The following is a 26,968-nucleotide window of genomic DNA, read 5'->3' on the forward strand; positions in this document are numbered from 1 at the left end:
GCAAGATTATCAACTTGAGATGAGTCATCTGAAGATTCATTTAGAATCTTTAGCACAATACATATTATAATACAGACAAAACATTCAAAGCAGGGGAATGTAGGGGAAGATTCTGGTATTATTTTGGAGCTTATAGTGTGTATTTGATGCAAAATGCTCAGCTGAGCAGCACAGAAACTATTTTCAATTTAACAGGTATTTTATACCTGTTAACAGCTTTGCAAAAATTTGAAATGAAAACACCTTCAGAATGGAAGGCAAAGGACTAAATAGACAAATATTCAGAACGACCAATTAGTAATCTTGTGACATTTATTCTTATTTTAGGAAGTCAATATTTACTGATGCAACCAAAATAAATCAACAGGATGAGCACATGTAGAATACAAAGTAAGAGATCATCAACAGTTCAAGAGTTGCTTCATTTGCAACCAGAGCAGCATTAATAAATTTCCTAAAAAGACAAAACAGAGATCACCAAACCAAGGTGGCTACGGCTTTTTTCTAGTTCTTAAGGGGGTGCGTAGCAGAAAAACTGAAGCTGAGAGAATAATAAGTGCAATTTCCCTCACAAGTCTAAGCTCAATCAGAATCATGTAGGAAAGTAATTAAGGAATGCATGCAATTATTTCCTATAAGCCTCCTCCTCCTCCATCAGTGATCCCTAACTACTACAAATACCTGAGTTGTTATCAAGAATAATAATCTTTGAAGCACTGAAAAAGGCCTTGGTCTTAGCTCTTTCAACCCAAAATAATTTCCAATATTACTTTCTATTTTATTATATTCCTTTACCTTACCTTCTTGCTGTTCAAAATGGTACAAATTACTCAGGTAATTTCTGGATTTTTATCCTTTGCAAGTCTAAATATTCACCATTAAAAAAAAAAAAAAAAACAGAAACAAAACCAAAACAAAATGAAGCCAAAACAAACAAAAAAAAGCCCACAAAACCAAAACCCACATACTTAGGAAGTTTCACATCAATAAACCAATCAGATGTTAATGGAAATGATTCCTCAAAAAAAAAAAAAAGTAGCTATGATAAATACAAATGTTTGATGCAAATTTTTTGAAAAAGTAGAAAAGATTGATTCAAAATATCTAGTAAAATAAATCTGCAGGACAATTTCTAGTTATTCATTTCTCATGACCAAAAAACCAGTTCATTATTAAAAGTTCCCATGATAGCTTATTCTATACAACATGTCACGTTGGATTAAATTCTTTGTATTTAGAACATCGAATGGTCACACTGGTGAAAATGCAGCAAAAAGTGTCAGTGAAGTCTCCATCCTGGGAGGCTAGGCAAAGACCCAGGCAATGAACTCCATTCAACCCTACCTTGATCACTGGAGTTAGGCTAGAAGATCCCCAAAGAAACTTCCTAAAGCCAGCTATGAAGTGATTCCATGAAATAAAATAACTTTTACAGATTTTGGTGTGTAAAAAATATTATTCTAAAAGGCATTAACATGCAAATATACAATGTATTTTATCAGTCACATAAACAGCAGTACATTTTAAAAAATCCTAACTTTGTGACACATTTGAAGAATGGCTTACCCTGTCCACAACAGAAGGAAGGAAACACAACTGCATCATGGAGCTTGGAGGTTAACATGTAATTCCACTATTCCAGCAGTCAGTGAGATTAGTAACTGTTTGAAAGAAAAAAAAGAAGTCCCTTCAATTTCACATTCTGTAAGAACAACTTCCTTTTGACTTACTCTTTATCATAAGAGTGAGAAAGAATCTAATGCTTTCTTTTAAAATACCACATTTTCTGCTTGTTATTTAGCTAATCACAAAGATCCACAAAGATCAATCCACAATTGATCCACAAAGATCAATCACTCAATCAGAACATTTTTAACCACCATCTTTCATAATATCTAGATTAAGATACAATGTGATCTAGTAACCAAAGAATTAAATCAAAGAATATTTTAGGCTCTGTATTGATTTTATGAGTACATTTTACAAGTCAGTCTCACCAGGCCCCAATTTCCCTTGTCAATATTTGCAAACTTCAAAATTATGTTTGAAGTTGATTCATTAATATTTACAGATACCATCAAATTTGCAGCTGAAAGATGTTGTACATGTTGAATGAGAGATATAAATCTGCATAATCAATTAAAGCAGTTCAGCCACTTAGCAGTTTTGTCAAATAATTGTTTACCCCTCTCTAAGCATTACTCCCTGTTCAAAATATCAGGCAAAACTTTGAAATGGAAAAAAATAAAAAATAAAATCCAAGATAGAATATTTAACCTTAATTTTAATAAAATTAATAGAAGAATATTAATATATTCTCTCATATCTTTTATCATTTATGTATTTTTATCCTTTATAAAAATTATGAATATGTTAAGGAAACCTTGGAAATAATTTTCTTTCAATCAAAATTTTAAAATTCACTAGAATAATCACAGATCTGGAAATTTGGAGAAAACAAAATACAAATAAGTTGAACAGCTCTTTAAAAGTATTCCATAGCAAAAGAATACAACTTCCAAAATTTCAAGGAAATTCCTGCTATCTTCCAAAGAAACATAAGCTTTCTTCATGCAGTTCAAGGCTTAAAGACACTGAATTAACTGTGAGCAAGTAGAAGCAACAGTACACTCACAATGATAATGTGGGCAGAAAAAACCTAGTAAACATTTTTTTCCCTTTTTTTCTTTCTTCCCTATTCACTGAGTTTGCAAAACTTAAAGTGTTAATTATCCTAACTGTTACTCTAATAAAACTGAGCACTTTTTCAATTAAAAAACATTTGGTTTCCTTTGAAGAGCTAATTACATGGAGAATGCCTAAGGTGAACCACATAAAAATTATGGCAAATTCAGGGTCCTATGCCCCTGTAGTTACTAAATTTATTTCTACTGGAAGAAAAAAAGGACACACACACCATAACAAAAAACACAATGGAGTTAAGTACTAATCCTACTTCAACTACATAGCTTCTGGTTAGAGATAAAAAGCAAACTATCAAACCACCAATTTAGGTACTTTTAGTATCAGAGACCAAATATTCCTCAACATTATGCTACATGAACACCTAAAGGTTCAGTTATCACAACAGCAGTGGCTTGGAGGAGTCCATTCCCACAGCCCTAGGGGGCTTTTAACCTAAAGCTATACATAGAGCATTGACCTTGAAAGAGTTTATCAGGGGTTAAGAATCTAATCAGAAGTAATTACTTTTCTAAACTAGATAAAAGAATCAACAGTACATCAGTAGTAACAAATTACATTTTGAAAATAATAAGCACTCCTTCATATTAGATACAGTAATAAATATAAGTGCTCATATTTCTTGTAGCATATTACATTTGAAAGCTTAAAAAAGATACAGTAATTTCTCTTCTTTTTTTTTAAATCAATGTTATTTGGAACAAAAGAGGGAATTGTACCTTGAAAGAAAAAGAGCAGAGTACTTGACAAATATATACAAGATGTTCTGTCAAGCAGACAAAAACTTATTGGTGATTCTTCTTTTAGAATGATAAAAGAGTCAATTACAGAAACAATGCACTCCTCCAAGGAAATTACATATATGGATTCATTTTAATAAGCAATGGATAAAACAGTTTTCACTTTTACAGTCCTTTTTAACTACTAGGATAATACATTAACCAGAAACACAGTGAAGTTAGAAGTTACCTTCGTTTAATCTGAACTAATGAAATGTCTTTGTAAAATAAAAATTACCTCAGAAAATGAACAGGACAATCAGTAAAGGTTTATTTTCTCTTGTTTACTTACTATGTTGACTCCACAGAACCCTATTCTAATAAAAGCCATTGATGAATAATAAAATTTCAAACCTCTAACATCAAGCATGATCTTCCTCCACAGTAATAAATTAATAATCTACTGATAATCCTTGCAGAAGCCTCATTCCAAAAAAAAAAAAACCAGGAAGAGAATCTTTGGAAGCAATGAAGTAAAAGATCAGACTATGGAACTTAGAAGGACATAGTTTATGTGTTATAAAAAGAAAGATTTTGTGACATTGAATTGTTTTTCACACTTGTGAATAAACACATAACAAACTCTGGGAATCAGGAGTTCCACCTGGATGAATTTGGCTCATGAGGTAGGAGAAAGCAGTTCCTAAACAAATAAGTGCAAAACAGATACAGGAAACAGCCACTGAAATACATGATTTCATTAAGTAAAGGACTCCCAATTGCTTATTCCCTTTTAATTAAAGCACCAAAAATGCATTCAAAAATGTACAGTAGTTGAATCAAGAAGCTGAACAGAATCAGGCTTTCTGCCCTGCATTAGTCATTTGAGAGTTAACAAACAGAAATGGTGCATCCCTTTCTTAACAGACTTAATAGAATATTTGCCTCCCGCTTCAGCGCTCATCTGGGACCAAAGCACAGCCGCCTCTTCTTGGGGAAAGTGCAGTGCCCTATCAGTAGAATCATCTGGATGTCTTGGGAAAGGAACAGAGAGGGAGAAAAGAAACAACCTTAAGGTAATATTTGACTTTTCCATTCTTGTTTCTGCTGCAGTGCTCCACTAAACTTTCCTTTCTTTTCCACTTGCTTCCCCGTGTCATTCCTTAATGGCTGCAGACATCAGAAGCAAGATCAGAGGTAAGATCTTTTCTCTTTTGGCTGCCATCAAAGCAACATGCAAAAATCTAATAACCAGGAAACTTAACATCAGTCTGTTCACAACTCAGCTGGATGTTTATAAATCAAGATGAAAAACAGGTAGATGAGAGAGCTGCTGAGTTTGTAATAGTTATGCAAAAATGGATGACACTTGGCAGCCATAAGAAAACTGAAGTGATATTTGCAACCAGGAAGTTTTGCAAAATCAAAGCATAGTGAAGGCTATATGGCATTCAGATGCTGGGGAGAAAAAAAAAATCAGTCACAGAACTGAGCTAAAAGACTTTCTTCTTATACATGGCAGGCTTGGGGTCTGGGTGATTTGATAGAAATGCTGGAATACAGTTTTGAGCGGGCCACATCAGGGAAAGAATGTCAAATGGGATCATTAACTAAATAATTAGACTTGCTTTTTTATTACCATTTTCTAGTTCAAATTGAACCATGTTTTATGCAGTATTTTTATTAGAGCAAGACAAATTTTACTGGGGATTGCAAATAGTAATATTGCCATATGATAAAAAAGTATCTGCCTTAACTTCAATTCCACTGCGCCAAAATATACGAATCTTAGCCTGCAAAAATTTCCCTTGGCACTCCAGTTTCCTTTTACTTGGGATACAGAACTTTACACACAAAAAAAACCCAAAAAAGGCACCTAACAAGCTAATTCAAGTAGCCATTTACTTGTATTAGCATATAGGTTCATGCTGTCTAATTTACACTGGTTTACAGCTTTTGTAGTGCTCCATGCCACCAAAATTTAATTGCTTTCTGCGTGTGATCCTCACCATCCCCATAGCTCAAGTGTGCCACTGATCTAAGATCTATTCATTTATTTAAAAGTGAAAAAAGTGAAAAACTCAAAGCACTTTGTACAATAGTAAAGCTAAGAATAAAACAGAACTATGAAGCTGCAAGTCCAAACCTCACATAATGCTGCCAATGCCTTCTCCTCTCAAAATTGGCGTGACACATTATTAAGGAAAAATGACAGATGAGTTTAAAACTTGCTGAGTTTAAAACACCTTTGAAAGTATTAGCTTCTTGCTTAGCTCCTTTTATGTCCTTTTAAACTTAATACTTTAGGTTTACACTGTTAATCAGAATTCCCATTTTTATTTATAACAACTATCCCTAATGCATAAATTTCCTGTCAAACCACGGCAAGTGTTTAGCAACTATCAGCTTTAATGAGTGAGCTATTTTCTTTTATTTTTAAGATGGGATTTTTGTGTCTCTGTGCCCAGATATATATAAATTTTTCTACAGCAATTAAAGCAAGCTTGAAGTTTTTTACTAAAGAATACCTTTTTTTTTATAAGGTAAACATTCTAAAAATTAGATTTTAAATTAATTTTCCATATAAAGTCTGTAATTCTTAAAGCAATATTAATACTTTACAGTAACAAAAGACTTAAAAATTAAATTTGCATATCTTCTCAAAGGTAATTCTAGTGAAATCCCATTCAAGTATTTCAGACTGATAATGACTAACAAAATGCAAGATTTTAAATCACCATTTGAATCAATCTGGAAGTCAAGCACTTGTAGGAAAAACCTAAAATTGTGTTATTCTTACTGTTTCCTACACAGCCACACAAAAAGGCATTTCCTTCATAGAATAATTGTGCATAAACTCATTATTTGTGAGAAAAGCAGTATTTTCCTTTGTGGTGAACACATTATAATAAGGATGTGACTATCATAGCCAGCAGCTCCTGTGTTTAGCAGCTTTACAGCAGTATCTCACAATTCCTTAACTTGCAAGTTAGGCTTTTTCCACCTACTCTTTTATAGCAGGTATTACGGTCTTGTTCCTACTCTCAGTGCAGGCTTTTTCTAGCCCTTCAGCTTCCTTCACTCCTGAATAGCTCAGGCTAATTTTAGCAACAATAACAAGAAAAAATCAAGGATGTCCATTATCCTCCATACTGGAATTTAAAAGAGCTCTCCATGGTTCTGAGCTACCTCCTGCCAGAGTCTCACACACTCACACACACACTCTTTTGTACTCGAGTCTGTCTAAGGCCCAAATACAGATAGTAGGCTTTTGGTTTATAAATCTTTGTATTCTTTTTAAAGCAAGCAACCCTGCCTTAGCAAATTGAGTTTCAGGATGGAATTTCCTAGGATTTTAAAGGAGAGTCCGGATGGCATTTAGAGTTCTGTTCCACAAGGAATGGGGGCATAAAGGATCTACATCTCTAGCCCTTAGTGACTCACAAAATCAAAAAGCAACAAGGAAACAAGAAAATCAATCTGCTCCCCCACTTGAAAATTGCAAATGAAGATTATAACAAATGGCAGCAGTAGATTAGAAGGCAGGGGCTACCCCATTATGCTGCATTGTACACATGATTATCTACATAGAGGTAGGTAAATGAGGAACTTAAGTGAAACAGTGGCTTTTGAAGTTAGTTTTGCTAAAATCAGAAAATTCTAGACAGACAAGTAGACTCATACAATCATAAAAGTTTTTAGGTTGGAAAAGACCTCTTAGATCATGCAGTCCAACCATTAACCCAGCATTGCCAAGGCCACCATCAAACAATGTCCTAAAGTGCTGCGTCTACACATAAGTACAACAAACAAATTTTTTAATACTTTGAGCACTCTGGGGCCCCCAGACAAGGGGGCCTCAAGAAAACTTTGACAAAATAAATGGTCCCATAAATAGATGATCCTGACATCCTTCTTATGTGGAAACTAGCAGGGATTCTAAAGGATAGAAGGCAGGTTACACAATAAGGTATAAAATATCACCTGTATAAGATAACAAGCTGTTTAACACTACTGAATGCTCTGTGGTGAAGTGGCTGCTGAGAATAAAGACAGAATTCTATAAGAAAACTAGATGGTCTTTTAGAAAATGGTGGGAAGGAGCTGGTGACTTCAAGTCCACAACCATTAGAAGCAGCAGAAAAGAAGTCTTTGGAGTACAATTTAAGCTGCTTTGTAAAATATCAATGAACAAGTTTTTGCTTCCTATGACACACATAACCAAGCAGAGAGGTCATGATGAAGCTTAATTAGAAGATACTAAATTGACAGCCTACAGAAGTTTTGGGAAGCCAATTCTTACATGCATAAAAACTATATCAAATATTTTTAAAGCACAGTGGAACTGAAAGACTTGACACAGATGCCATAAGTGCAAATTATGCTTGAGATGAATATTACAGCACATTAAATACAGGACCACCGCAGGAAAAGTTAAATGAAATAAATGCATTTGCAGTTACTAGAAGGAACTTAAATTGATGACTACATTGAAATCTTTATTCACAAAGAAGATGACAGAAGAATTCTTGCAGCTAGGAAACTACAATACTCATCAGAAACAATAGGCACATCAATTAACACCAGATACTGAGAAATAAAGAACATTGTTTTTCTGAGGGATGTCATGCCTCAGAAGGTGACTAAGTTTTATAAACTAAATCATCATGGAATTAGGGAGACCTGGTTGATGTAAAACATTAGGATTTTAAAAAGGCACTACTAGATTGTGAAAGTCACCGTAATTAAAATGTTTTGAGTTTAAAGAATTTTATATATTAAAGAAAGAAGACTTAGATATTCTTTCTGCATCTGTCTTAGAACAACCTAAGTCCTGGAAGCTCAGAAAACAAGCTAGAAGGGTCATGGCTGCTTGCTTCCACTTCTACAGATAACTGCTACTGACATTTGAGTAGGACAGGGAGCCTTCGCAGACAAAAGCTCAAATCACATTCATTTTAAATATGACTTTTTCTGTCTGGATCTTATGTAGGCATGGTCACAGTTGAAAATCTATTCAGTAAGTGAAGGAAAAAAGTGAAGAAAATTGCAACAAAATATAGTAAATAAACAGAACTCAGCCCTTTCTGATGGAGTTCTGATACTGTTCTTAAGAGTCTTCAAGAACATCTAATATCTTGAACTTGATCTGCTGAAGCACCAGAGTTAGGGAGAATATTTTTACTGACAGAATTTCAAAAGCAATTATTTGGGAGTTGGCTGGAATGGTACAGGGCATGTGTAAGCATTTGGAAGTAGGTAGCAAGAGCTGCATTCTGCAGATATACAACAAACTCATACTGCTGGAGTATTTAGGGAAAACTTTTTCAAAACTAGACCTTACCAATGTCAATGTTAATACAGATTAAATATATTATAGAGAAAATAAATTTTACTTTTAATATTGCTTTCTCTCGTACTCTTCTTTTTATGAAAAGCAGCAGTAAAACATAGAAAGAAAGATGACAATAAGGTCACAATATGACCAGTCATGTGAAAATGAAGAAAGATGATTCAGCACAAGCATTTCTACAAAAAGAAAACAGTTATGAAAGATACTTGGATGGTAAACTAAAACATGAAACATAACATTTTACCTGTAGTTTATAAAACGATCAGTATTGCAGCTTAGAAGAAACAAACTTATTACATTCTGTCTGTAACTTTGTTCTAACCAGAGAGCTTCCCGTCCCCCATAACAAATTTATTAAAAAATCCCAATAATAAGTTTTGTAAATGCAGTGATTACTATGTTCTCCTACAAACTAACAAAGCATTATTAGGACAAACACAGTTAAAGGCTCCAAAAAGCAGTATATTAGGAAAAGAAGATTGAAGAAATCTTGTAATTGTATGTGACTTTTATATCCTAATGAAATCCGTGCATGTGAACATTTTGTGTTCATGTTTAAATTTAAGAACCTCACCTCACTTAAAACACAGGTAGACTTGCACTTTTCAGAACCATGTAATAAACAAAAGTGCTCACAGGGTGTCATGTGCTGCTGCTGGTATAATTAAGTCCTTCTGTATTCAAAGCACTTACTGTTCCTGCTTTGCACCCCTAACTTAGATCCTGATCCTGCAACCAGCATTCATAGAAGCATCCATACACATCCAAAGTGTCAGCTGCAATCAATGCAGGAGAATTCTCAGAAACAAAACACAAACCCATACTACCTATGTGATTTCAAACGTTTTCATTTTCTGAAATCTGGTCTGAATTATTGCTAATCTTTTCAGATCCAATCATCAGTTCAGAGGAAAGCTATTCATTTTTCCTTTTTCTATTTACATGCATTTCTGTAACTGATGTCAAATAAATTAACTATTTACAAAATACACTCATCGGAGGGGGGAAAGCCCATGAACACCAACACTGCATTCTCAGCACAATAGTGCCTCACCCATTTTCTAACCACATTAAACAGAGGAAAAGAATTAGATTGCCAAAACATCAAAACCCAGAGACTTCATTTAATATATACGTAATCATAAAGCATTACATTTCACGTCAGAGCAGGGGAAAAAGTACATTTAGATGATAGTAAAATTTGTTTTCAAAGTTCAGGGAACTATAGGTTTTAAATTCTAAAAATTCTTTATGTTTGCTATTTAGATACCCCAGAAGTGTAGTATATAGGGAAACATGAACTGAAAATTGGACAAATAACGCTGATAAAGTGGTAACTGATTTTCTCCCTGCATTCCATCCATCACTACACAATACTACCAACATAACTAGTACTTGGAATTCCTACTTCAGAACAGACTCCTTATGCTTGATTGACCTTTTCAGATATACCAGCCCTCCTGCTGCATATACATGCTCTTTCACAGAGACCGAATCAAACGGCCACCAAAATTCTGACTGCACTTTACAATCTGTAAACAATTGTACATTTTAAATCTGTAAAATTCAATCCGTATTTTACAGATTTAAAATCTGCAATACAACCTGTATTTTACAATTTTCTTTTTCTCTACCCTCTATAACTTGCAAACATCGACTTGTTTGCAAAGACATGAGAATCAAAATATCATTACAGTATCTCAGATGCAATTCTAATTCTGTCTCCTCTGCTCACAGTTAATTCAAATTTGATATAAACCTAAATGATCTTGGACCACATACATGTGGCTGTTTTCAGATTTTTCATAAAGGCACCAACTTGAAATGTAATACTAATATGGTTCCTCTGAAAATAAATTTTATGGTCTGTTCAGCCACCTTTTCAGGTATTGATTAATTCCCCATAAATTACTTCAAGACTGTTAGTAGCTGCCACTACATTTATTTGGAGTAAAACCTTAGTCTTTTCCTTGATGAAGTTAAACAGCTTCTATGGCTGAAGGAATGTTCACATTGAAGTTCTTTCAGAAGAGGAGCAAAAATTTTGCGATAATATTTCTCCTTTTTAACTTCAGAACAAAACAAGGTGATAAATTTCTTCAATAAATTATAAAACCAAGGTTAAACAAGAATGCTGTGCTTTTTATTTTCACCTAGAGCAGCACCACTAATTACTACTGGCATTGCTATCTTGCCTTTCACTACCAAAGTGTTTGTTCAACACAAGTGAATGATAAGTCTTTTGCTGTGGTCAGTAGAATTCTTTAGCAGTTTAAAATATTTACAGCTGTGGTTGCAAGATATTCTGCTTCACAACATAACCATCACTTTTCTGAAGCACAGTGGTGATGGACATCAGTTTCCTTATATCGGGAGGTTAAAACTGATGTAAGCTTTCTCAAATAAATGAAACTTTAAAAAACAGCTACCAGAATATGAGAGTGAGATGAATTTTGCTATCTACTTACTAAATATATTTCAAATCAATATTAAAGACAACAATATTGAGGGAAAGACAGTCAAGAGTAATCAGACATTTATTAAAAAATTTCACATCCTATTACTGCACTAGCCCAGGATGTGTTTATTAGCCTAAATTAGCTAATTTTCAAATACCAGATATGTAGCAAAATATTCTTGTTTTCTTTTGAAAAACAACAGAGTGGAAAGCATGTAATTTATGGTTGTAAGTATTTACTCATTATTTCCCAGAAACATGTAACATTACAGAAAGGCTCCTTAATGACATATAAAAAGAAGCACTACTTCCTACTTCTATACAACATCACTTATAAATAGTCTAAATATTTATTAATTGATTCCATAAGACTTCCCAAGGAAAACCTCTCTATGCAACAACTGATGGAAGAGTAATATCATACACTGTGTTTATCTCACTGTGATTTTCATAGCTGGTTCCAGAGATAAATAAATAATTTGGATCCAGAGTGAGCTTAAAGATCTTTATTCATTTCAGCCATATAAAATAAGTTAAGCTTTTTTAAAACAGCATGCAATGGAATATGTATTTTAAATATACTAGCAGTATACCTTGTCTTTTACAGCAATGATGGTAGATGAAAGTCTAAGACTTTCAAAAGGTGATCAAGAATTCAACACTGGTATTTAAAAAAAAACAGACAACCCTGATTTGCTTTAAATTGATCCATTACTAGACATACTGTACCATGTAACACATATCATATATCTTCATGGAATGCTACATGCACAGGTTCATTTAGTAACATTCAGAATTTTTTATTTATTACCTGACCACAGGAAGAGCTCTTCCCAAATCTCAATATGTACTCACTTCCAGCTTCTTTCACCCCCTATCTATATTAGAGAAACACACACACACAAAAATAATTAAAATGAAAACATTATGCCAAGATTTGGTCATAAATATAATGCTAAAGTTTCCTATGTAGGTTCTATCCAGAAAAGCTCAAGAGATTCTATTTTTCAGACAATTTATTCTTATGATGAAGTACACATGACCCAGCACAGGCCCTGGAGCAGGATAAGATGAAACCTTGCATTACACTGTTACCATTACGAAAAATAACCATATATTCTGGGGGTTTTTTCTATTCCATTATGGGGCTACAAATTCACAAAAAACCCTGTTTCTCTTTTCTCCCCAAAATTTCATTTTTCTAAAAGCAATTGTTCAAGAGCCTTGCCAAAAACAGGCAATTTAATTACAGTTTATTGATCAGGTCACCTCTGCATTGGCTCTTCTTCAACATACCATACTTGAACACACATCCAATAACCCTCTTCATGGTTGTGTTTAATAGGAGTTAAACTCAGAGGTCTTTTAACTCAAAGACCATCTTCAGAATTCTTGTATAATGAGGTTCCATTAAGTACAGCACGTTCCAGTTTCCTGGTATCGAGACCAACATAAGCAACAGTTACACGAGGAAGTCAGTTCTATAGATGCAATTGAAAGGACCTGATCCCAGTACAGAAGTACAGCCAACTAAGATGAAGGTGTAACCTATGAAGGAGTCACATTTACAGGGAGTAATATGGGCCATTTTGCAGTGCTGTTGAGAAAGGTTTCTCACATGCAATAAAGACTTTTGGAACAGTTTGGTTAAGGTTTCTTTTCGGTGTTTGGTTTTTTGGGGTTTTTTTTGTTTGGGGTTTTTTTTTGTTTGTTTGGGGTTTTTTTGTTAGTTTGATTGTTCATTGGTTTGGAGCATTTTAATGTTTTAAGTGTTGAGCTGACTCTTCTCTTCTGCCCCATCCTCTCAGATTTTCTCTGCTCGACCAAAAAGATTATAGATCAAACACATGGAATGTTAGGATACCAATAAAAAGAATGGAAATGGATATATCGTTATAATCACACACCACCACAACATTCTTAACTTACAGTTCTGAGCTTTCTAGAAATGAGAGTCATTATTTTAAAATGTTTGTGGAGACTTATCAACAAGAAAATGGGGGAATGGGAATCAATTCTGACAATAAACAAAGAAAAACATTATGTCCCCACAAACACTTTTCAACCAGCTCATCCAAATCATTCCAAAAACAATATATTTGATATTAAAAAAAACCCACAACATTTTATTAATTGTCTGGTTATTAGCTTGTTATGAAATAATTTGTCTTTAATTTGTCTTCCTTGTTTGCTTAGGAAAAATGCATTTTATACTTCATTCCTTAATCTCGTATAATTAAATGACAGGTGGAGAAAGATAAAAACTTGCTTACATGGCAAAAAAGTCTAGAATCCTCCTCACAATTTGACTGCATAGACTGGGCCAGAGGAACAGAGGAAAAAAAAGGTAAAATCCTTCTTGCCTTGAAGAACACTGAACACTCCGAGAAACAGAACTGAGAAATTTAGCAGCTGAAGAAAGATAATCAATTCATAAACACAACAATCTTACTAGATGAAAGAAACACTTGATTACTCATCATAACAGGCCAGGAATTAGACCAAAAAAAGTTACATCCTTAAGCAGAGTACAGAATAAATTACACTTTAGAAAAAGTACTCTAGATATGAACAAAACAGAAAACAGGAAAAAAAATTCTTCATACTATGACTGCTAAAAAGATTAAAAAAATTAAAAAAAAAATTTTTTGTGTGCATATGGATATATGCTCCTAACATGTCTAAAGAAATGGCAGAGTTTAAAATACTGTTGAAATACAAGACAGCAACGGAAGTAGCTGGCCATGATTTAGTGAGCAACTACATGGAAAGAGCACATACATGCACAGGAGTACTGAATTGCATCAAAGTTCTGATTACTTTCTGTATCAAGCTATCAATTAATTTTTCTGATGCTTCTTTACAAAAGAGATTTGAGTCTCAGTGCACAGAGGTCTTGAGAAAATCCATATATTTTTAGGAAAGCACATAAAACCTACTCATTATATTTGGCACGCACTAGGAAAAGATCCCATTCTCTCTGCAACCCACTCCATGTCTAGATGACATGTTTACAACAGTTACAGTTACTCAATTATGAAAAAGTTGATGCAAAGGAATAAATGAAAAGCAGGCAATAAGCAATAGAAGACAAATGGAAAAACCCTCAAGTTCTACCGAATTTAAGGGATTTGCAGAGTTCAAGAGAGAAAGATCAGAGCTCCAAAAAGGCATGTGGAAGAAAAAAAGCTGAACAAGAGGTGGAAAGCTTATGTTAAAATACCCTCTGAAGCCTTTAGAATGCATGAACTACATGCCACTGATTTTCTGAACAGAGTTCAAGTTATCCATTTTCTTGACCTTGCTTCAAGCTATCCTCCCTGTTCTAGTGAGACACCAAAACATTAAGCCCACTCAAATATATGCTGCTGTAAAATTCTCACAAACTCTGAGATTATTTTTCACTGGGCACATCCTAACAACACTCTCTGGAATATTCCTATTGGACTAAAGAGCCAAAACTAACAAACTGCTAGCTGAAAAATCAAGGGATCAGTGAAACACTTCTGATTTAGTGACTTTTGACTTCAAGTGTATGCTTTAGAACAGTTTTCAGAAATATACCATTTCAAATAAACAATGTAGCACTGATCTAGAATGAATGTTCAATTTTCAGGTTTTGCAAAATAACTTCCAAAAATATCTGCATTAATTTTTCCCACCCAATGGAGCTTTGTAACTCAGATTCATCATACAGATCATTTTACATCAGAACACATTTTAAGAAATACATGTTAGTTAACAGCAACAATTATTAATTGAAAAACAGAGATTCCAGGTATATGTTAATTAGTTTCCTGGAATATCTGGTACACTAGGATAAAACCTTATAAAATAATAAGAAAACATGTAGATCAGCAAACTGAAAACAACTAGATAAATTGTTTGAATGGAACCACTGGGACAAAATTAGTGCAAGCATTTTTAATCTGAACATTCATTTAAAATAGAAATGGTTAAGTAACAGAAAAATACAAAGATCATAAAATATTTTTTCAGTAAAAATAACTTAACAACCCATTCTAATAGTACTGCTACACTAGAAAAAGTTTTATTCCATTTATTCTTTATTCCAGAAAGTATACTGGAATAGACTTTCATACTGCTGCTAAGAGTGGCCCATCACAGCACACATATACTTGTTTTTGTAAATATTCTGGCCCCTGTTCACAAGATCTTGTAACCACAGAAAGGTGCACAATACAGCTGACATTCCAGAGCCTTCTTTGTCACTGACTATGATTAATGAACTGTTTTACAATGCTCTGTGGGATGCTAATCACAGCATTCAGAAAATTATGAGGACTCAAGAGTCCACTTCCCACAACTTCATTAGTGGCTTTTTAGTGTCCCCTTTATGAAATACATGTGGCTCATCACGCCAGTTTTCATTCAGCCACTCTCCAGAAGATACATGATTCTTCTCAGAGGAATGTTATGAACATGTAACAATAGCCTACATAATTTTTCCTTTTTTTTTTTTTGACTTCAGCAACTACCAAAACACATTGAAATGAAGATAATCAAGAAGAAAGGATGCATGACACAGATGGTACACAAAAACCATCAAATGCTGCACGTGTTCACTGACCACCTGCGCAGTGCTGAGTGGTGCTTTCAGGCCTGTGAGAAAAGCACCGAGTTGTAAGTTCACTCACTCTTACAGTTACAGGACAATCAGCAATCTCCTTGCACCCTTCAGACTAGGTTTATGCCAAACACAACTGCACATAATGCTGATGACATAAAGTCATTTGACAACAGCACAAAATGGAAATATTGCCCTCCATGAGCCTGCAGTTCCAGATGACTATCTGCTTGAAGGGAAATATAAAGTAAATAGCTATTCTCATACATTTAGAGACACTAAAAACATGACCTTTGCCCAGCACTGCAACTGTACACATGCAGGGAAAAGCACATTTTAACACAAAGGAATTTCTACACTGTGATGAATCAAGAGAAGAGAGATATACAGTAGTTCTGCCTTCCTAAGCCCATGTTAAGTGTAGGGGGGAAAGGAGTACTTGTCCATGGTTAAAAAAAAAAAGAATACCACTAATATTAATATGGTTGGGAAAGAAGGTGCAAAAAGCAGACCTTTAAAAAAAGAACTTTGTGAAAACATTGGCATATTTCCTGGAAAGTGGAAAGCATGTTCAGTGGAAGAGTTGCAAAGCCAACATTCACTCAGGAGGATTCTACCATTAGCTCAACAGGTGAAAAATCTATACACCATTTAGAAAGAAGAAAGGAGTAATACAACTACTGCATAAGAAGATGCAATACAATGCCTGAAAATGCATTTGGCTGGCAGAAAAGGAGCTGGTAAAGCCTTGAGACAAGGATGGATTTCACAGATTTGTATTCCTGTTACTGTGATACATTGTGTTTTACATAGTATTTGTGACAAAAGTGTTACCAGTAACATGCTGACCTGGGTGAGGTTATATTAATAGCCTGCCCCCAGAGGGGAATACAGCACTGGGAATTGGACTGGGATTGCTCCGTGACAGTCTGTAATACCTTAGTTTCCTGAGCCACAACATGAGGTCTCAGCTCCATCTGCAAGCTCAATGGCAATCCTTGCTTTCTTTACATCTAATGTAGATATTCTGCTGTACTGTCTTGCTGCACTTGAATACATCATGACTACCATCTTTGCTTTGTGATCCAATGATCACACACTTTCTCCTCCTATTTCTTGCATCAGGACCACACATGTTCTCCAAGAAAAGGCACATGTTTCTACTAAAACCATCCATGAGGTTCAAACACATTAAAAGTGAAAATGAGAACAAATGATTCCCAGATAAATTGCTCGACTACTTAGTTACCAAATGTCTGTTTTCAGCTCTCACCAATGCCTTTTCATTTGGGCTTAAAGTTCAAATCTTCAAAACTGCTCGAGTAACACTTTAACAGAACAAGCTTCTTAAATCTCTAAAATGAGATATACTTTCCCAGAACCTGCATTTTTACATCTCTCTTCTAAACCTCTTAAGACTATTTCTGACTAATCTTAGGAACCCCAAACTAGCCATTATACACTCAACACAGCCCATTATATTGTATACAGCAGTTAATATCACCTCCCCTACACCCCTTCTACTGCTTATGTTATTCAAAACCATTGTCTCTAATCCGTAAGTGCAATCTACAATATTGGTCTCTAGACCTGAGATCACACATTTGGCTCTATCCAAATACTTTCCAGTTCAACTTGCCAAGCAATTTAACAGTTAGTGCTCTCTTTCTTTCTATAAATTTAGACATTTATTAGGAGCAATGTATTCTTCCCAAGAGCTAAAGCCAATGACCAAGAACCTCCTGCCATGTAGCAATGAGGGAGCCTTCCTTAGAGTTTGAAAGTTCCCTCCTTACTGACAGGTTTTTGGATTCATTAACCAATTTTAATACAGTTAACATGAGTTACGACAAATATACTTAGGCAAAATCAATCTGATTAAGGCAGTATCATTAGGATCAGTTTCAAGTGAATCACCCTACAATTAACCTCTGTCTTGATTAGATTTTTTTTCCACATACTGGCAAACATCTAATTTTTCTCATTCCCCTTAGACTTGGTTAATTTCAACATTTGTTTAAGAACAAAAGAAGTAACAAAAAAACCCCACCAAGACTGAAGTGCAAAAACAATTAAATGAAGATTTTCTTATGCTAACAGGATCTGCCAATTTCAGATGTGTTTATTAGGCACCATTTAATATAATCCAAACTATAAAGAAGTGCTGAATTATCAGTGTAGCATAATTACATAATTTTAAAAAAGAGCAAAGCCAAAAGAACAGCAGAATATTTCTATACTGTAGGTGTCACCTTGACACTTATCCACATCTTGTTTTTCTCCCTGTGGCAAGTACAATTTCTTTCACTCAGCAGCAAAAAGTGTGCAAGACTATCACCCCTTCTTACCATTTCATCTAAAAATTATAATACTAAATAAAAATTCATAACTCACAGATACCTTTATCCCACATACTCTATCTCTCTGTATTTCATACTATAAACATAATTTTAAAAACCCTGTGATGTACATCCTCACCTATTTAACTGAAAGAACTTGTGAAGCAGGAAACTTCTTGTCTGGCTAGTTCTTCTGATCTTGTCCCCTTAATGAATTTGTCATTACAAAAGTTTAGTTTCAAATAACAGACTAATCCTAGACATTTTAAAAGGTACAGACTACCAGTGGTATTTGAAATTTGGCTTTTCAGGCACTGTAAAATAGTACTAATTAGAGCCAAATAATATCCACCAGGTTATCATGTCTAGTTTTTTTTCAAATATTCAGTTAATGTTTTAGATTTGGACTATTTAAGTTTAAACTCAGATGCATTCAAGATAAAATGTTACTTGGTCCATTGAAAGAAGTATTTAAGCAAAAAAAAAAACGAAATAAGAAACACTGCAATATGCAGAAAGAGATGCTATGCTCCTTCTCAGCATCCTTTGCAAAAAGCTGTTCTCCCTATGCTTCATTCACAAAAAGAGATGGATAATAAGGGGGGAAAAAATTTTGCTCCTTAATCAGCTTCTTATTATTTCAACCTCTCCTCACAGGTCTTGGATGAAACATTATACTTTCAATACTATTTTCTTCTGGATTCTCCAGTTCAGCAAGATAATTCTGATTTCTTGGCATGCATTAAGTGCATGGTTCCAAACTGGACACAATGACCTAGCTGACTCCATTTCTACTCTAGGTTGTGCAGAGAGATCCACATCAGTTTTACAGTGCTGAATGACAGCATTTTTATTTTTTTATTTTACATTTATTCATCCTGGTGTGATGTTACATTCTTAGAACTATTTTTTGTGCACAATACTCTTGATTTAAGGTAGCTCTTAACCCTCAATTTCTTTCTTCAGAACTCTCAGCCATTCCTTATCCTCCTTATCCTGTGGACTCCCCTGTGTTGCAGCTTGAATTGCTGCTAGTAAAGTCCAGGGTAAAGAAGCCAAAAAAGGCTTTTACATAATATCCATAGATGTTCAATTCAGCCGTGCTGTGAGATGTTCTCTCTGACACCCACTCCCCCCCAAGGTCCCGCTCTCTCCCCCTGGGGCCTCCCAGCTGACCTTGGTCTCCAGGCAGCATCAAGGTAAGCCCCAATCAGGGAAAAGGAGGGAGAGCCTCAGGAGCACCTATGCTCAGGCATAGGAACAGGGGAAGGAGCCAATGGGGTGTAACTTAGGAGAAGCCCCTCCAGGGCCTCCACACCCCTGTTTTCTTTTTCTTTAATCTAAAATCAGGATTTTAAATTTGCCCTTAATGGCTTGAATCCCATTTTTCTCTGCTCATTCTAAGTTCTTGCTTCATGTTAAATTCTCCTCCAATCTTCCAACCTCTCTGCAGTGTCTCAGCCTGGTATCATATTTTTCACTGCAGCAAACATGTGTGTCAATGGATCCATTAGCATCCTCTTTTCTTGAAAAGAAAAACGTAAAAGACTGTTGTTTGCGCCTCTGCATCAGAAATTACTTATCTAGAATACACTTTTAATAAAGAATATAGTTCAGAGAGGCAGAGGAGCAGGAAGCAATTTTTCAAAGAAGAATCCAAGCTAAAAGACTACCAGAATAGAAGAGCACACTGAAGGCAAACGTTAGAACAAGAAACAGACTTTGCTGATCGTCAGGCAAGAGGGAAAGTAGCAAGTAAGATCAGAGATACTTCAGAACCACAGAGGGACAGTTCTAATAAAATGGCAGGGTTAAATCAGCAACATACCCTCCTGAAAAGGTATTTTCCATCAGGAATGATACACTGATCTATTTAGATATGTAGAAACAGAGAATATGTATCTGAGATTTTAGGTGCCCTTACAATAAATAAAGCTCAAGGTATACAGGCCTTTTCCAGAGATTAGTTTGTCTTGAAAGGCCTATCGCAGATTAATCTAACTTACAGAATATCCGAGAACAGATAAGAAAGTGTTTTAGAATGCAATAAAAAATGTTGATTTTATCTTTATTTCTCAACAAACTACAAAACAGCAGTTCATAGATGGAATGGATTAGACTAAGTGTGAAATATGATTTGGGGAAAAAAAAGGAAAGGCTACCATGGAAACATTTTTATATCTGAAAAGCATCAGGAAAAAATATCAAATAAGTATATGGATGATAATACAGTTTCCTCAAGCCATACTGTGATAGCAGAACATAATTCCAAATGCAGCTTATTAAAAAATCTGACTGGAAGCAGAAATCCAACACGATCCATGGATTGGATAACCAACTATGCAATCCAAGTAGGGGAAGATATCACCTCACTGTAGTGCTCAATTACTTGTCTCAACCACCATCACTCCCTAGATCTCACCTAGACACTGAGCCCAAATCAGCTTTCCTCCACTGCTCAAGCTTCCTCAGCAGTTGAGCAATGCATATACCAAACCACTGGCTTAACTATAGCTCCAGGCACTGCAGTTTATAGAACTGCTCAAATCCTTTTAATTACCCTCCCACACAAACTAAACAGAAAAGGCAAGAAGAGGTTTCACGCAGTTCTCAAGCACTGTGCCTCTTTCTTGCTAAAGAAAGGAACGCATCTCTGCTAAAGACAGTCAAACCATCACCACAGCTTCCGGACAAAGCAAGTTAGTGTGAACACAGAACAACAGGAAGTACAAAAGTAATTACATATGCATGCATGCCTGCCTGCAAGCAGGCTCTCACAAGGAAATAGATTTTAATTTACAAAACTTCAAATCAAGATACAAATTGTTCTATTACATAACATCATGTACAAGGGACCAGCCAATTCTGACTACAAGTGAGGTTTTGAGAAGTCATGAAAGTTCTACCTTTCATTTATTTTCAGAGCCTGGAGCACACAGATACTACACATGGGGCTGGAGAGTTGGAGGGTGAGGTGGGGGAAAGACTGTACAGATTTCCTAGTTCCCTGCTAAGATTTTTTTCCATCTGAATCATTGTTTCTACTCCATATCAATAAACCACTCTGCAATGGCTGGGAGGGATCTGGCAAGATCAGCCACTTCTAGTCTGAAACATCCACAGAAGCCTGTTTTCTCCAAAGTCAAACCATGTATTCCCAGCCTAACAACTCCAAGAGAGCATTACCACAAACTGCTGGGCAAATCCATGGACTGGCAGCTGCCTGAAGGGCGAGGTTACACTGCTACATGGCCACAATTTGCTCCTGCCTGCAGAGTCTCTCTGCTTCTTCTGCACTTTGGAACTTCTTTGAACAATCATCTGAGCTGATCTATCCCAAAAGACAAGAAACAAAACCTTTCCTCTGGATTTGTGAGATAAATCAGGTAACTCGTTTCAGTAGGAGTCAGACAGAGAAGAAAGCTGGGTTCAGGAAATGGAAACAAGTCCTCTCACCAACAGGAAGCAGTCACAACAGCTAACCCTGGACACACCACCTGGACACTTGGAAAGCTATCACCATATTCTTTCTTCTGGCCTGGTCAGAAGGTCCCTAGAACATTACTTGAAATCCCACTTTTTTTTTTTTTTTTTTTTTAATAAACTATCCATTAAACTCCTACAATACCACAATACTTCTAATGTTAAAAGTGCACAAAATAAATCAAAATAATTGAGAGCACTTTAGATGTCGCCAGCTTGACAAGCACTAGTGAAGTTGAGTGAACTGTAAAAGCATCAAATCTGCTACGAATTTGCTCGAACTCTTAGTCTTATTTGTTCAATTGTGGAAGTTTAAGAAATTTTCACAACTTTCTTATCATAGTTAAGAATACTGATCATAACAGTCTTTTCTACAGTTACATCAAAGAAAGAATAATGTCATAATATTCTTGGTTTCCAAGTTCACACCTGGATTCATGTTTCAGTGAAGGTCACTTCATTCTTTAAGCATTCTTCTCAAAATGAAGAGAGTTACCTTAACTTATAGTTACCTCTTCATAGTTACCTATGAAGAGGTAAATATAAGTTACCTACGCCAACTTATATTTCAATAAAAATAATGTGTCCTCAAACATGACTATTATGGTACTTGCCCACACCTTCAAAACCATAAGAATCTGAAGCATTGGATCTGAGATATCCCAGAGCACACAATACTTTCCACCCACAACAGCTTAGTTGCTTATAACTCTTGAAAAACTTCATGGAGTAGGGCCTGTGCGCAGCTTCTGCAGAAGACCAGCTTACCTCTGAAAAACACACATAATATCTGCAATACAGATGGAAAGGGCCCAGAAATACTGCCAGAGAAATACAGGATTTAGTACATAAGACAGAGGATACATAATGAACCTACCAAAGAATTTCTCTTTTTAGAGATGAGAGGCAAAGAGGAGAAGGGAGAGAAATAGGTGTATGGAGAAACAAAAGGTGAAACAGGTATCTGATTGACCCATTCTGTCAATGTGATCACTGAAAAGTAAAGGACCTGACGTCTCTTTTGCAGTTTCCTCTTCTCAGCTGACAAACACTTATCAACAGAGCGGTTTTCAATTGTGAAGGCAACATCACAAAGAATGAGAAGTACTTACTTACAAGCAAGAATTATTGCTCAAATTAATACTTTCAGGGATTCTTCTTCCTCACTTTCATTTTGAAGCATAGGCAAGTCTCTGAAAGTAGAAGAGGAAAAGCTCATCAGTTTTTATCACAGAATCATTTAGTTTAGAAAAGACCTTGAAGATCATCAAGTCCAGCCATAAACCTACCACTACCAAGTCTACCACTAAACCATGTCCTTAAGAGCCACATCTACATATCTTTTAAACTCACCCAGGGACGGAGGTCAACAACTTCCCTGGGCAGCCTGTTACAGCGCTTGACAACTCCTTCAGTGACGAAAAAACTATTTTAAACAGCAAGAAGTTGGTTGTTGAAAAAGCTTATTTGTGAACCTGACTTCAAGGCAAGGAATGAAAGGAAAAAAAAAAAAAAAAAGAAACAGGAAACCAATTAAAGCAACAATAGTTCCAGGAACAGGAACAAAGGCAAAAAAAAAAATTAAATGCTTCAGATAACTGACTTTTACTACAATTACAATTCTGCCAAATTACTCTTATTTTTGAATGAAAATTAAGTTATTTCTATTTCAAAGAGAAGCCTCAGCAGCTGTACTGTTAAAGGTGAATTGGCAACTCTAAAGCTCTCAAAAGCAGCAACAGTGATAAAAAACAAATCTGGATTCTGTGTTTTCCTATTCATGTAATAAATTATTTAAATAATCAGCACCTACAAAGTCAGAGCCCATGAACTTCCAAAAATGGAAAGCCTGAGGGAAACAGGAAGATAGCCTACTTTCACTTCTATTTGAGGTTGATAGGGTATACTTGGCTAAGGCACTCAATGAAAAGATTATGGCTTTTGATGTGATAAAGTATCTCAGAAACCAAAAAATACAACCCAGTTGCTCCATGTATAAAAAGAAAAATCAGAAAAAAAAAATTCATTCTTGTATTGTAGCACCCATCAAATCAGCTACACTGCCTGCTTCACAAAAATTGAGAGGTGAAACTTTCAGCTGAAGGTGACTTAAGAAGCCAAGCAGAAGAAAATTCAGAGTCCACATGCTGCAAGAGGTAGCCCTACATGGAACACAGTAGAGCATAGTCTAGAATGATGCTTATTCTTACTTTTGTATGAAGCATTATGATGTATTTTCTTACAAGTTCATATTTCCAGCCTCATTAACAAGGAGAAGGTAGTACATTATGTGAGCCATACATACGGAAAAATAGATTTAGACAGATTGGCTCATGGTAAACATGAAGTGGAAACATTTACATTTCATGTAACGAAAAGAACTATTATTAAATTTACAAGTTGATTTATTTGTAAGCAGCAGAATTGCAAGCAGTACCAAAAGGCCTTCCAGTCTTACCAGGCTGGACAAATCCCCATGCCCTACATTACCAATAGGACAGAAATAAAGCTCTTTGGGTTTTTTCCCACAGTTCCATAAAAAGAATGCAGTCACTTTACATAAATTGTGATTATCTTAAAACAGCCTGTCTACTCTGAAACATTCAAATCTACCAAAAAGTTTACAATTTTACAGGCCAGTATTGCTAATAAATCCCTGAGAGTTGAATTCTGTTCATAATGTAAAAACTGAAAAGTATTTTAAAAAAATCTTTGCATTTCTGTTTCAACCACCTCAAGAGTATTTACAAACATCACTAATTAGACAGTTGTTCCTTCCAGATAAATTTGCTCTCTTACACAGATCTTTTTGGATATAAAGGTCATGAAGTGAACTTACAGATAGAAAGTTTTAGTTATATGCCCAGTTCTGACTTTGAATTGCTGGATGTACAAAGACTAGTCATTACCTTTTTTCTCTTTTTTTTTTTTTTTTTTAATTCATGTATTTATTAAAAAATATATATTTCCTTAGAAAGAATTCAATAACATCTGCAGTGTTCAATCCAGTCTCCTGCATTGCAACCAAAACCAAGTCCAAAACATTTCATCAACACTTTTCATGTAATTTAAGTTGCATTTCAAAAAGACACAAGATTTGAAAGAACAAGAGCAAGGTCATAGAGTTCAAGGATGCCACGCTTTAGTGACTACAGAAGTGTAACATGAAAATACCTATATCACCTTAGGAATACAGAAGGTTGCAGCAAGGAGGAAGAAAAAAGGAAACACTTTTCCCATCCTTTCTCCATTTGACTGGGGCAAACTGATTTAATTCTGAACACAGACCCTGGACCCATATGCCAGGCCAGGACTACTTTCCCAATGCCACAGGATGAACCAGACACGTCACCCAAAATCCCACCTTTAGAGAATGCAAATTGTCTCTGCTTCAGAAGAAGATAAACTATGCACTAAGAATAGAAAAAAATAAAAACAATAAACATTCCCTTCAGATATGGACAGGATACCAGTGGAAGATCTGAGGAACAGAATTTGAACTGAAAACTGAAAATTTTCTGACAAATAAGAATCATATACTTCCTTATCTGCTCTACTCTCTGAGTCCAGGATCAACCTCATCATCTTACACAGTATTCTTAGATATATAAAAGATCATCTTGAGCCACTGAGTTTCTTTCTCCCCATTTCTGGGACTAAACCTCATCCTCTGATTTTCAAACTAGATTTGCTCAAAAATTTATGCCTCAGATATATTTATTTTCAGATGTTTCTCTCCCATATATGCTCTCACACACAATAAAGACTATTGTTATTTCTTCCCAGGTCCTACTTGCCAAATGCTTTCTTTCTCCTTTAAGAAGGCAAGTTCAGCCTAAGCAGTTCTTATCCAAATGACTTGCTCTTCTCTGAGTGTGACTGTGATCAGAGCTAATGCCAATCTAAATGTAAATCAACGAATGCTTTATTGGCCGGTCCTAACAATCTGTTTTTCAAAGCTAGAAAGCAGCTGGTGTGGTTTAGAACCATGTTACTCTCACCAAGCCACATCATCTGAGAAGGAGGCAGATCAGGAGCTGGGTCATACAACAGCAATCTGCCTCTGGGTGACCAGTCTGGGTCTATCCAGAGTTCTCACCAGTGCTCAAGTACGTGAATTTGCAACCTATATTTTATTTATTCAACATTTTCTATTACTCCAAACACACACAGCTACTCCTAAGCATGCTAATCCTACCTTCTCTAGTACGAGCAATCTCTGAAGCACACAGACCAGCTTTTTAGTAAAGTCACCCGCATTTTCCACTGCCAGCTCTAGAGTTTCAAGTTTCAAGAGAAGTGACTGAACCTATGGTAGGGAGAACATTGCATGAAAAGAATCTATTTTAAACAACTTAAAACATTGAAACACCACAAAACCACTTCCAACAAACAAACTAAATCAGTAAACTGGTAAAGAAAAAGAAATGGAAAATTATTCCTTCTGTAAGCCCAAGTGAGGCTTAGAACATGATTCTTCCAGTTTTAAGAGATAATATATGTTTCTAATGAAGAAGTCAAATTTCCTTAAACAAATATGGAAAGAAAAACGTCCCATGGAGACAGAAGGAAAGCTATTCTTTTTAATGTATATATTTAAAAAAATCATATAGGGTTTTCTATATACATTACATAATAGTTTGGGGTTTGGTTTTGTTGCTTTTTTTTCCTTCAGATTCCTTACTGCTAAGAGTGAAAAAAGCTGGCATATGCAAGGTACAAAGTCAAATCATCAAACTTCTACTGCCAGAGAAGCAGCTCCCAGGAATCATCTGTTTTGCAGAGAAGTGCACAGGATTCTTTCTGCAGTTCAATTTGGTATAGGAGGTTCCCCTTCAAACAAGCTTTGATTACCACTGGTTTGAGAAGGACATAGAAGTTGGTCAATGAAATTCCACTTTCAATCAAGCCAGATCTGGGAGCATTATTCCTCAATACTCATCAAAATAAGTATAAAAGACAAAGATCTCCCCACACTTGTTTTTCTTTGTAACACAGTACTTTGCCACTTTGACCTTGTTCTAAGAGTACACCATTTTTAACAGCATAAATAACAATTAGGAACAAAACTTAGTATCATTAAGTGCTTATCCTTTAGAGAAGAAAATAAAAAATAACTGCTTTAAGGTACAAAGGTTCTTCGTGATATTGAAATTTTGACACATAATGGCTTCTCAAGGCACAAACTCAGACCACTCTACAAAACTGATGCAGTACACAAAACAGTGCACAATCCCCGACTTCTTTCATGGACATATTAAAGGGCCAAATGAAGAATTGAATTACAAAATAACATCTCAAATATAAACACATTTTTAACCTATC

At 35.3% G+C, this 26,968-nt stretch overlaps 1 protein-coding gene across 4 annotated transcripts in view; it reads right to left on the reverse strand.

The window, feature by feature from the left end:
• Positions 1–26,968, reverse strand: part of FUT8 (fucosyltransferase 8) — a 100,975-nt gene that overhangs the window by 56,722 nt on the left and 17,285 nt on the right. For 2 of the 4 annotated variants that reach the window (XM_054634732.2, XM_077180026.1), the window contains exons 2-3: positions 22,760–22,836; positions 1,567–1,661 (exon numbers count right to left, since the gene is read on the reverse strand). The gene's annotated coding sequence lies outside the window, so the exon portion shown is untranslated. Of the gene's footprint in view, positions 1–1,566; positions 1,662–12,044; positions 12,064–22,755; positions 22,837–26,968 lie in introns of those variants that run through there. The other 2 variants (XM_077180027.1, XM_077180028.1) reach the window with 2 other exon arrangements.

This window comes from Agelaius phoeniceus, chromosome 6, assembly GCF_051311805.1.
Source record: "Agelaius phoeniceus isolate bAgePho1 chromosome 6, bAgePho1.hap1, whole genome shotgun sequence".
Taxonomy (NCBI): Eukaryota; Metazoa; Chordata; class Aves; order Passeriformes; family Icteridae; genus Agelaius; species Agelaius phoeniceus.